General features: G+C 39.8%; 1 protein-coding gene and 1 long non-coding RNA gene across 8 annotated transcripts in view; one reads left to right on the plus strand and one right to left on the minus strand.

Annotated features, from left to right (window-relative positions):
* EVI5L (ecotropic viral integration site 5 like) overlaps window positions 1-982 on the minus strand; it is a 2,636,797-nt gene extending 2,635,815 nt beyond the window's left edge. For 4 of the 7 annotated variants that reach the window (XM_044084539.1, XM_044084538.1, XM_044084535.1 and 1 more), the window contains exon 1: window positions 756-982. The gene's annotated coding sequence lies outside the window, so the exon portion shown is untranslated. The remainder of the gene's footprint in view (window positions 1-755) is intronic. The other 3 variants (XM_044084540.1, XM_044084541.1, XM_044084537.1) reach the window with 1 other exon arrangement.
* A 62-nt stretch (window positions 983-1,044) lies between these two features.
* LOC122812204 overlaps window positions 1,045-13,369 on the plus strand; it is a 442,766-nt gene continuing 430,441 nt past the window's right edge. The window contains exon 1 of the long non-coding RNA XR_006366365.1: window positions 1,045-1,116. This is a non-coding gene — a long non-coding RNA (uncharacterized LOC122812204). The remainder of the gene's footprint in view (window positions 1,117-13,369) is intronic.

Genomic DNA, 13,369 nt, shown 5'->3' on the forward strand with positions numbered 1-13,369 from the left:
ACTGCAAAGTAACCAGACTTTAATACCTGTAATCTTTAATTTTAAACAATTCACTAAAGTATCATATGGAGTGACTCAGACTCTCCAAACCAGGAGTAATTCGAGCTCCCAGTTCCAACGCCCAGGGCCTGCAGCACATCACCTCAAGTAACTGCAACCTGTTTCTAGTTGTTGGAGTACTGTGTATGCTTACTAGAGAAAGAACAAATGAATTCAGAGTAACAGCTAACATTAAATGGCTCACTAAGATGTCCACACAAAGAAAAAACAAAAACAAACAGTTTAACATGCTAGCACAAGTAAAATATTTCAGCAAGCTCCCGCACTGTCGGGTAACAGCGCTATTGTGCATCCCTTTGCCATTCCAGCAAAGGCCACATCATAACAGCAATGTAGTGATATTTATGTTTCAAGCTACCGGCATCCATCCATCCATCCACAGCCCCTTTTTCCCACTAATCTTCTTCACAACAGCATACACAATGACCCCCAGACTAGTAGGAATATAATTCCGATGCCATTTTGCTGAAAAATAAAAGTGAACCAGACCAATAAACACAGACACCAAATGTCTGCCAACTTCGATGCCAGCCTACCAGTAATGGGTAAATAAGGGGCACAGCCCCTCTCCCGTTTTGTGGCACTGATAGATTCACTTTTTAGCTAAACAGTCGGACTCGCTGTATACAGCTGCCTCACAGGATGTGTCATGTTTGGATAAGATGGGGTAAACGGTAAAGAAAATGAGATCCTACCTGTAAAGGGCTGTCATGGCTAGGGGGTCTATAAGAGAGGGGGAGCCTGAAAGAAATGTCAGACTTAGAGGGACCAAGACCAGAGGACTATATCTCCTGCTTCACCACGTCATTTCTTCTTTTTCTCGTCACCCTTCTTTGAAACTAAGATGTCAGCACATAAACTGCAACAGCCTACACATAACGACAACAATCCCAGACACAGCCATTCTAACACACTAGCGGATAGTTCCTAGGAGAGGCAAGGACCTGGCGACGTTTTCGCATCACGTGATGCAAACGTAATGATGTTTTTCATGGAAAGCTTTTCTGTCCGCACTTTGCCGGTGGCAATAGGAAGGGAAACTGCATGCTTAAGAAGGTGGGTTAGCAAGTAGAACTTGTTTTATTTCTTATTATGGTTGTTGCTTCTTACGTGACATTGTGAAAGTATTATAAAGCAATAACACGGCTCTTCTAAATGATTTTTGCCTTACGAATATCGATAGCTGCACTTTCCGGATGTTATTGCATCCTTCATACAGACTGAAAATTTGACTGTTCAATGGACTGTGCTTAGCTTATACACGTTGAGTTGCTGTTTGACGAATGTCTGACGACCGTCTACAAGGTTTTTCCATTATTGCAAGTGAATAACAGTTATAATTTAAATATCTAAACTCAAATGATGATTATGTCTTGCACATATTGAATGGTGTTACAGATGATTGATGAAATAAACTCGCAGTGACTATCTTAACAGTTTCCTTGTGCTTGTAATTATCCACTTGAAGATTGTTAGATGTATGGGTCATTTTGTTAAGAGATTTAGTGGCGAAAATCAATCCATTGCTATAATACAAAGTTTGGTAAAGTTGTCAGGAGCTTTTTATGATTTAATTGCTTTACGGGAACTTTAGATTTAGCATGTGATGCACTTTTGCTGCATCTCTCCAGCACCTTGGCAGTAATGTAATTGATTGCCTGACGTGCTTGCGTGTCTCTCAGCTGTCCCTGATTATATTATGTTTCTCTTAACATTTTTGGTTTTCCGGCAAATCAGTGACGATTACAGTCAGTCAGTAATGTTAGACGTTTGAGTGTTTTACTTCTCCATCAGTAAATGCACGTTGATGCAAAGCCTGTTCTTTTTAAGTGAATTAAAATAATACAGTTTGTTGCTGATTTTTGAGCCTTTGTCCCCCCCCCCCCCTAATTTTTGGGTTTGTCAAAGAATTTGAGAGATGTGCCCCCATGGTGCTGCGCACTAATGTGCGTCATCCCATAAGGGCTCATTTCTCGTTATTTCTGCAAGTTGTATGTTACATTAATATGATTTGAGAATGTCACCTACATAACCTCTCTCCTCTTAGACTTGGAGTTAGGGTTTCCAACCCACTTACAAATGTTATTACTGGAAAGTACAATTATTGCTCCCCCTCCACCTCAAAAAGAGCTTGTATAGTCTGTGTCTTTGAGCATAGATAAGTTGTCTAACTTTGGCTTTGCCGCTGTTGTGCTTTGATAGCTTTCATGTCAACTAAACAGAAGTGGTATTTATTAATTTTTCTTCCTGTTTTGTTTGTCAGGAGCATTACACTGATGTCAATAAGTGCCCTACTTACTAAGCACTTTGCATGTGCCAAAATTCCTGCCTTTTTTGAAGATCAGGTCAGATCAAATTGCCATCACTATACTCCATCCCTTTAAGGAATAATAGCTTCCTTCCGCTGTTTCTGGCTGGGCTGTTTGTAGCATAACATTGTTCCAGAACCCTGATCTCTGAACTCACAGATGGAAATCTAAACTCCCAGATGGAAATCTAGCTTTTCTATTATTAGGCAAATAAATTCCTGTACATTTTATGACTTGTGTGTTAGTCAGTATAACAGAACGTTTGAGAGTCTGCAACTTTCCTTATAAGGATTTATAATGAACTGTGGGTTTTCTATGTATAGAGAATAAACTGTTCTGTAACTGGGTAGATGCTCTGTCTTCACCTCAGAGCCTCACAAATATAATAAAAAATCGAACAGACCACAGCTGAAGGGTATATAGTTGAAACCAATGTTGTTTAATACACAAAGTAAGCGCTTTCACAACTGACCAAGTCTTCTGAATAATCGGTCAGTTACAGATTGTGACAGCTCTTACTTTGTGTATTAAACAACGTTGGTTTTAACTATATACTCTTCAGCTGTGGTCCGTTAGATTTTTTATTATATTTGTGGGTTTTCTATGTAGACTGTAAAAGCTGCCAATTATACCCTACCACTCATAAACTCAGCTGTCACCAGTAACTATGCTTTTGTAATTGTTTCACACCTGCTTAATAGAGCTGAAATCTTTCAGATGCTTATTACCATTCGGGCAAAAAAAACAATTTGCTGTGATTTTGCATTTTAAACTGGTCATTTGTACCCTTAGTTTCTCTCGGGTTCTTTGCTTCTTCGTTAACTGAATTAAGTAGGTCAGGGATGCCTTTTTTTTTTTTTTTTAGTCGCAGCTTTGGCAAGAGATGTCCCTGATAGTACTTCAGCCAGATTTTGGTACAGAATGCATTTTAGATATTAAAGTCTGACTTATTCATAATTGTAGAGGGGTGAGGACATCAGGAGTAAGTAGTGGAGGTTTGTGATGATGTTATATTAATCTAGTGTTAGTAGGTGTTTACCTGGTCTGAGTTGGGAAACACACAAAATGACTCTAAGTGTAGTCCTTTTATTGACCAGAGGGCTCAGTACTCAGTTTTCTGTATTTCCAGTATTGGTATAAATTGGCACATTTGCACAGAGCTGCTCACTGTGCCAGTGTCTTGTACTGACACAAACCTCTGGAAACATTGCTTAATTTCATTATACTATAAATGTTTACTGTGTTATTTCCTTTATTATTGCACCCAGGACTATTGCTACTCTGACAGCATCTGGCTTGGCACTGGGCAGAATCGTTGGTTAGGTTAGCTGCAGATTACACCAAATAAGCACCTTTCCCTCATCCTGTAACAAACCTCCTCCACTCATATCCTTTCAAGTACACATTATGACCTGCAACCATGGATGGGCACTTTCCTGCTATCTCTGCATCCAGTTTGGAGGACATGAGCATCCTGAGGCAATGTAATAATTGCCTTATGTACACTGACAGCCACTTAATTCATGAACAGACAAATATAGTATGCAAGAGATGTAGTTATACATTGACATCAGAGGGTAGACTGTCACATAAGGACCTAAAAGGCAACCAACAGGTTGTCAGTGACTCGCACACAACACTTGCATCACAAAAAAATACACACGGACCCACACATGCAGAGGTACTCGCATGTAACTTACCCAAACTTCAAAGACCTCCTGGGCGCAATTCTCAAAAACTTTGCATGCACACAAGCAAAACAATTCCCATCACATCACATAAAGCCACATCTCATTGTATTTCAACTACCAAGCCCATAAGGTGAAACGCTGCACAACCAAATATCCTGGTCATAGGAGACTATATTGTGAGGCACGTTGATGTCCCTCGTACCAGGCTGGATAAGGGAAAGTTACAGTTAATTTCCTGTCAGGGGCCAGGATTGGATAGATCACTCAAGCACTCTGGTCACTTACTCCTAAGTGTTGTTATAACTAGTTCATTTGGGTACGAATGACTTGAGATGTACCTCCATAGACTATATATGAAGAGAGAAATGATTGAACTCTCTAAATGTGTCTTAGGCAGGAATGATCCTAGCATTGAGCAGCATTCTACCATCTCCAAGGATGATGTCACAATGCCAGCAGAAATAGATAAAACGTTAACAATGGGTTTAGCCACTGGTGTTATTCTAAAGGGGTCCAATACTTGCCAGCCTGGGAGGACATGGTTGACAGGCCATGTTTGCTTTGCCAGTGATTGTCTTCACCTGTCACCTCTAGGCTCTCGGATATTGGTCAAAACATTATCCACTCCTAAAGTGCCCTTTTTAGGCATTGCCAAACAGACAAATCTTCCAACATAACAAAAGCTACTCAGGATGAGCTAAAGATGTTACTGTTCAATGCTAAGAGTCTGAACAAGAAACTTCACTCGCTGGAAGCTCTTCTCACCCTGGAGAATGCTGACGTCTGTGCATTACTGAAACATGGTTCACACCCATGGCAGTGCATGTTTCATACATTCCAACCACCTACAGAACATGAAAGAGCAAAAGGCGGAGGTGTAGCTGCCTACATAAAGGATAAGTACACCTCAAGACTGATCAAAGAATATGACATGCTTGAGCTACTCCATGTCCAACTGACCATGGAAAAATCTATTACCATATTCTTGCTTGGCTATAGGTTCCCCCACCATGAAACAGGGAATCCATACATAATACCTGAAGTTGCTAGAATCACTCACCCTCAAGCCCAATACCATATTCATGGGTGATTTTAACTACCCCTCCATTAATTAAAAGGCATACACTGCCACTAACATGCAGGCCCCAAGATTGCTGACTTTGTAAATTCAAATGTCCTGGAGCAGCTAGTCTGCACTCCCACTAGGGGAACAAATGTCCTAGATTTGGTACTCACAAATATAGGAGAGTGCTACACCCCCACTAGTGTGATGTCCTCATTGGTAAGATCAGATCACAGAGGTCTCCCTTGAAATAAAGGTAAAACTAGACCCCCCCATCTAACCCCCAAAAACAGTTATGAACTTCTCTGAGGTAAATTGCCCCCTATTAAGGGATGGTGTAGCTAGTTTCAAACTTCCCCCAAAACACACAAACCCATGCAGAGGTGTACATAAAAGCCCTGTACAACCATATCAACAAATGCAAACTGCAAAAACAAGATACCCTGCTGGACCCTTGGTATTAATAGGTTGTACAACAAAAGAAAGAAAATCATATCGAAAAGTAAGGGAAAATATGCACAACAGACCACAAAATCCCTCATTAGTCTAAACAAGCAACTCAGGGAACTAGTCAAGTTTCTGAAAGCAGATCTTGAGGTAATAATAACCTCCAACGCTAAAGATAACCATAAGGTATTTTTCAGTTATGTTCAGAATTTTAAGGGCAACACCTAACAATGTGCAGAATTAGTTGTAGATGGCATCACCTATACTCAACAAGAAGATATACCACATCTGTTGGACAACAAATTCAGCTCAAATTTCACCTCCCCGCTACCCCCATTTCTCCCCCCCAAGAAATACCCTTCACCTCTCCACTGCCAATTATCACCAAAGAACAAGTTGCCACTGCGCTATCTAAACCTAAAGACATTACTTCAGTGGGGCTTGATGATATACCAGGTTGCCTATTAAACAGCTTACATCAGGACTTTCCAGGCCCATTAGGCTCTCTCTCACCACAGCCTACAGACTGGCTTTGTCCCAGTAGAGTGGAGGACAGCAGCAGTCATTCCTCTGCATAATGGGGGACCATCTACTGACTCGGGGAAATAATAGACCCATGCGTTTGACTAGTCTTATGTTTAAGGCCATGGAAATAATAATCGTAGATCTGATAAATAACAACCTAGGAAACCTCCAAATACTGGACCCAACCCAATTTGGCTTTGTCAAGGGTGGGTCTTGCCTACTGAATTCAGTGGATTTTTTTGAAAAAGTCACAAAGGCTGTGGATGAGGGCAAATCAGTACATACCTCCTACCACAAACTGGTCAAGAAATTTGACACAATTCCACAATCGGGTATTATAAAGAAACTCACAAAACTGGCCATAAATCTCTCCATCACCAGATGGATAGCCAGTTGGCTCATAGATGGGACATGTGGTTAAAGTGGGTGAATCCTGATCCAGCAAGAGGCTATTTACTAGTGGTGTGCCACAGGGCTCAGCGCTGCCACCACTCCTGTTCGGAATATACTTTTGTGAAGTCGAAGCTAATGTGGAAGGCCTCTGGATGACAAAGTTTGCTGATGACTGCAAGTTGGGGGCAATCTTTGAATTTCCCATCTATGTAGCTATCCCTTAGGAGGGACTCGATCAGACAAATGATTGGTGCCAGATCCATTGCCTAAAATGATATGTGAAAAAATGCATTATCATACCCTTTGGGAAGTCCAATATCCCTGTAAATTACATCAGGATAACACCCCTAAGAGTAGACTCAGAGGTGATAGATTGAGGTACACAGACAGCCTGAATTTTGACCACCATGTGCCCAGAGTGGTGAGGAAATCCTTCTATGCGGTATACCTGTAAGTGAAGTTATGACATCCAGATCCAAGGAAATGATAGTCTCACTGTACTCAGTCCTCATTAAACCAATCATTGAGTACAATGTGCTATTTGGCATGTTCTTGACTAGGCACTTACAGCAGCTGGAGTGACCTCGGAGGTTCCTCACAAAGAAAATACAGGGTGTAAACAACATGCCATTCTGTGGGCAAACTAAAAGCCCTATCCCTTTATTCTGACTGTTAAGGGGTGACCTATGCCTGACCTACAAGGCACTTACAAATCCAGTCCTGATGGAGCTGCTACACATCCACAAGTCAAACAACATGAGGGTCACCTGAACTAGGGATCTAAGCTTAGTCAGTGACTCCAACAAAACATGCTGGAGCGACAGATGTGTCTCGGAGACTGCCCATTTTTTGGAACAGGCTTTTTATTCACATTAAGCAGAGCCCTTCCCTGGCCCTGTGATCAATGGATGGGAGATCACAAATCCAACATGCTGGAGCGACAGATGTGTCTCGGAGACTGCCCATTTTTTGGAACAGGCTTTTTATTCACATTAAGCAGAGCCCTTCCCTGGCCCTGTGATCAATGGATGGGAGATCACAAAATCCACACCTGGGGAATTGCCTATGTCCCTTATGGACAGGGGCAGTCTGTAAGATATTTGAAGCATAGGCACGTATCCATACCATCCGCTTGCCCCAGTGGGCATATATTGGGTAAAATCAGGTTAAACTGGCTGGACTTGTAAGCCAGCCATTAGCCTAGTAATCTCCTGTGAGCCAACAGATGATATCTTTTTACAGTGAAATAATATGCATGTCACATTATCTATTCAAATGTATGGTTTCAGTTAAACTGAGTGCTACAGGCATAATTCAGCAGTCTTGGGCAGAGAATACGATGAATTATTAAACCAAAAAAAAAATGACATTGTATATGATAGTTGTTTTTAGGTAGGAGGGCAGACTAATAAGGTGCCAACAAAGGGAAAGCATAGATAAGGTAATAAGACATTAAAATGATAAATGACGTGTGTCACTGATATTGGTCTTGAGAGGAGGGAGTGGAGTTAGTGTGGCGACGTGGTCAGAAGTATTTAAATATTTCTTGTCAACAGAAGTGCAAAATAAGTCTCGATCAGGTGTATAACACTTGGCTCTATTAACTAATTATGGAATGCCTTCTATACTAGAGTGCCAAAGGTCCAGGAATATATATTTATGAATTACCATATAAAGAGCAGATCTTTGCTTAACTGACAGATAGTTATCTTTGACTAGTATGGTCCACTAGTATTCTGTTGGCTCACACAAAGTAACGTAATGAAGTTTTGTTGAAAGTGACTGAGGGGTGTAGAATTGTTTTTGAGGCTGAGTGTACACATATTAAGTACATATTTCGGTTGGAGATTTAATAGGCTGCATCATAGGGCTATTTAGCAGGGAGAATATGGATACTGTTCTTTACAGGAGAAGGCTCTAGACCAATACGCTACAAATGCTATTGAAATTTTTAAGGAATAACCCCCCTCTGGCTCTACATATTTTCCAAACAGTGTATTTTCAGTTGATTTAAATTTTTCAAAGTGATTTATTGGGCGGACATTGCATCATTATTTTTTATTTCTTTGTAATTTCTGTGTTGCCAAGATTCTGTTAAGATGTATAATATGCTGATGACTCAACTTTAGTTTGCTCAGCCCCAAATCTTCCCACCTTAGAAAACGTCACATGAGAAGCTTTCATTTCTATAGAAAACTGGCTAAATAAATATCACTTGCTCTTAACCCCCCACAAAAAAAAAAACAATCCTATCCCTTTCTAAGGATATAAAACAAAACAGTAACCTTAATGTTATCTCCTCAAACAACACAAAAATTGAAAACATCACCAAAAAATTACTAGCAGCTAACATTGATAAGTTAAAATATGAGCTTCTCAATGACACTGCGGACAAAAAGATACAGTGCAAACTGTGCTGTCTTTGCAGACAAAAGCATCTGCTAAGTGATCATAGTTAACTTTTTTTTTTTGGTCACCTCCCTTCTCCTTCCTACTCTCCTATATGCCCCAACAATATTCACAAATCTCAACTGTTCCACCAAACAAAAACTAGAAAGCACCTACAACAAAGTTAGCAAATTCACCTGCAGCCCCCCCCCAAACCACTCCCATCACTTCATGGTGCTCAATACCTTCAAGTGGCTTGACCTTCCTCAACCCATTACCCACTCCCAGCTACTTACAACACACAAAATACTTCATACTCTTGCTGTCAGAGCTCATCCGCTGTCATGTACCAAACAAAACCCTAAGATCCTCAGAACTTAAAAACTTTTCCTAGTGAATCACAATAATTATTAGATTTTATTATCTCCAAGGCGTGGAACAAACTTCCAAACCACATCAGACTTTTAAATAACCTGCAATAATTTAAATCTTCCCTAAAATATCACCCGGCAACTAATAAAATATGCAACTGTACCACACATATGGTTAGAAATATGTAATCCTAACTGTCCACTATGAATAATACTTCTTTCGGCTGCTCCCATTAGGGGTCGCCGCAGCGGATCATCTGTTTCCATTTCTTCCTGTCCTCTGCATCTTGCTCTGTCACACCAACCACCTGCATGTCTTCTCTCACCCCATCCATAAACCTTATCTTAGGCCTTCCTCTTGTCCTGTTACCTGGCAGCTTCATCCTTAGCATCTTTTTCCCAATATGCTCTGCATCCCTCCTCAGTACATGTCCAAACCATGGGCTGACCCTCTAATATACTTGTTCCTAATTCTGTCCACCCTTGTCACACCCAGTGCAAATCTTAACATCTTTAACTCTGCCACGTCCAGCTCTGACTCCTGCCTTTTTGTCAATGCCACTGTCTCCAACCCATATAACATAGCTGGTCTCACTACCCTTTTTTCTGTCACAAATCACTCCTGACACTCTTCACCACCCACTCCATTCTGCCTGTACTCTCTTCTTCACCTGTCTTCCACACTCACCATTACTCTGAACTGTTGATCCCAAGTATTTAAACTCCTCCACCTTCGCCACCTCTACTCCCTGCATCCTCACCATTCCTCTATCCTCCGTCTCATTCACACACACACATTCTGTCTTAGTTCTGCTGACCTTCATTCCTCTTCTCTCTAGAGCATATCTCCACCTCTCCTGGGTCTCCTCCACCTGTTCCCTACTCTCACTACAGATCACAATGTCATCTGTAAACATCATAGTCCACTGAGACTCCTGTCTGATCTCATCTGTCAACCTGTCCTTCACCATTGCAAATAAAAAAATAGGGCTCAGAGCTGTTCCTTGATGTAATCCCACCTCCACCTTAAATGCATCCATCACTCTCATCGCAGACCTCACCACTGTCATACTACCCTTGTACCTATCCTGTACTACTCTTGCATACTTCTGACACTTCCTCATACAATACCGCAACTCCTCTCTAGGCACCCTGTCATATGCTTTCTCTAATAAGTGAATTAATATAGTATTTTTGTATCGACTTACAATGTTTTGAAAACATGCACTTCCTTAATCTGATATGCTTTGGTAAATACTATTTGTTGATGGTTTGCTTTAATGTTTGTTGACCGTTTTTCTTTTGAATTATCAAAAGCGTATTTCTCATCTTTTTGTTTTAGAGCTTTTCTCCCTGCATCTCCACTGAAAATGGGTATTTCAGTTCCCAGATGGACTTTCCTGCTGCACTAAAGCAAGTAAAATAAATAAATGTAGATTTAACAAACAGTCCTGCTACTCCTTTTTGTCTTCATCCAGAGATGTGCAGTTGTTGAGCTCCCACTGTTCCAGCCAGTATATTTAAACGAGAACCACAACCACAGAGAGAAAAACATTTTTATTTCATCATGTCTTGATGTTTCCTACATTTAAACACCATTTTGAACTTTTTTTTTTTTTTTTTTTATACTTTGTTTTATATTTTTATATTTTCAAATGTAATTCCACAGTCTGCCCACATGGGGTCCTGCATCTTGATTTTCTAGTCTGCCTCTGGATATCCCACAATGTAGAGTTTGGCTTTCAAATATTACGACATAGCCCCTAAGTTACTTTCAATGCATTGACATTACATGTGTTTTCACATATACCCTGCTTTGTTTTATTAAGTCAGGTTTAATTACCATTTCTTGCTTTTCAGTGACTACTTAAAAGACTACGGGGATAATCGCATAGAACAGTATTTTCAGTGCATGTTACTACTTTTTCTTTCTAAAGTGGCCAATTAACATTATTTTGTATGCATGAGTTGTAGTCCTTAAACATATCTCCCCTCCCCCTAAATGCCTCCCCTTCATATATATCAAAAGTGGAAAATTTGATCTGTTTGCTGCTGTGATTGATAAATCACAGCAGGAGACGATGTTCATGTGCTGAGAATACTGTTCTGTGTGATTATCCCTGTTTATTTTTTAAGTAGTCATTGAAAAGTAAGAAATGGAATTAAATCTGACTGACTAAAAGAAAGCAGGGTGTAGGGTATATGTGAAAACACATGTAAAGTTGATGCATTGACAGCGGCTTAGGGGCTATGATGTAATATTTTAAAACCAATCGCTGCATTGTATGATACCTGGAGGTAGACTACAAAAATCAAGTTCCAGACCCCATGTGGGCAGACTCTGGAATTACATTTAAAAATATTAAAAAGTATACAGAGTCCAGAAGTAGTGTTAAAATGTAGGAAACTTCAAGACATGATGAAATAAACATGTTTTTTCAGTCTGTGGGTGTGGTTCTCCTTTAAACCCTATTTCAGGCACATGCACAAGCCTAACTAGTTTCTTAGTGTCTGTAGTTTCACTTGTCTTACTTTTCTGACTTAGAACCGTAAAGGCACGTCTGCAGTCTTAAGTATCTCATTCTACTTGAGTAGCACTAGAACTGCATTGTAGCCAGAGTTTGAGTGTAGCTTCTTACATTTTCTGAGTTAGGAGTGTTTTAGGAATGAATATGTGCTCTAATGCTGAGACAAAGGACATACAAAGCACCAACATTCATCATCCCTTCATATGTGCAGCAGCACCATCCTTTTGAGTTCTGCAAAGTTACCTCTGCTATGTTCTGTTTTATGGCATCTTTGATGGTGGTATGGTATAAGATTTTTCCCGTTTGAGTATGTGGTTCACTTCTATTTATATAGACCAGAAACTCCCAATTATTCCAGGATATATTTCAATGAGTCATGCTGTGCTTCAGCTTTAGTAGACGATTCTTTATTTTGTAAATGATGTCATTCTGTCTACTGAGCAACTGTATCACAAAGTGCACCCATGTCATGCTTGGTGATAATTCAGTCTTTGCTATTAATGACTATGTATTTACCACTTAACGGTAAAATGCATAGCAAATATAGTAGTAATGCAGTAATTTGTAGTATGAAATCATATTGTATATCATAAGTAATATACCTTGTATACTATAGAATAGTGTAAGCATATCAACTCTATAAAAATAGAAAAGGAGTTTATTATTAGATATGGACATGTTTCTGAATTATTTACTTAATCCATTCAACAGAAACACAAGTGTAAAAGCAGGGCACATTTCCAAGATTATGCAAATTAGCTGACAGCTGTGCTGAATACAAAGCATGCGTTTGTAGTGCATCACCAGCTCGTCACTGCAGAAACAACTTTACTTTCTGAAAGAAGTCGCAATACTAATATGTGCTGTTTGCTGCATATTTCATAAGAAGCATATTCTAATTGTCAAGATTCTACTTATAAACTTTGGCTCCAAGATGTCCTTTTGCTAAACATCAGCAGTATTTCAGGAAATGGGGTGGTAGGAAAGGAACAAGCTAGGACATCCAGCTATAGCGTAGCCTGATGCTGTGACTGATGTGTAAGATGGACGGGTATTATCTTTTTACAACTGATTAGCTGTGCTTCTCTGTCTTGGCATCATTCTGCTATTACTTAGGTTCATAGATTAGTACTAAGATAGCTGCCCTTATGAGCCATTTTAAGCCTAGACAATTATCCCTTGTGAGACTCAAACCCTGTACCTTGTGTTTGTAAGGCAAACACCTTAACCATTAGGCCACCCTCCCTCGCCCCTTTGAAACTACTTTTTTCTTTCTCGCATTCTTCTTTCTTTTACCTATTTATTTGTCATTGTTTGCTATGAAAGTCCATCTGGCTTTGAGAAAAACAAAAAATCCTTTCAGTGGAGGCCCGGGGAATAAAGCTGCAGGTATTACGTAATATATGCAATCAAAAATTAAGTACACATTTATAAAGTCATCTATAGATGTTAGGTGACACAAAAATTAGATAAAAAATTTAAGTCATCAACAGATCTTATGTCCTAAAAGTATGTATACGAAAAAAAAGCTGTATATGGAAATGTGTATTACTAGGCAACACTAACGCATTAGTAAATGTCGAGCAGAGAGTGT

This window comes from Protopterus annectens, chromosome 9.part0 (genome assembly GCF_019279795.1).
Source record: "Protopterus annectens isolate FY-2018-M chromosome 9.part0, PAN1.0, whole genome shotgun sequence".
In the NCBI taxonomy this organism is placed as follows: Eukaryota; Metazoa; Chordata; order Ceratodontiformes; family Protopteridae; genus Protopterus; species Protopterus annectens.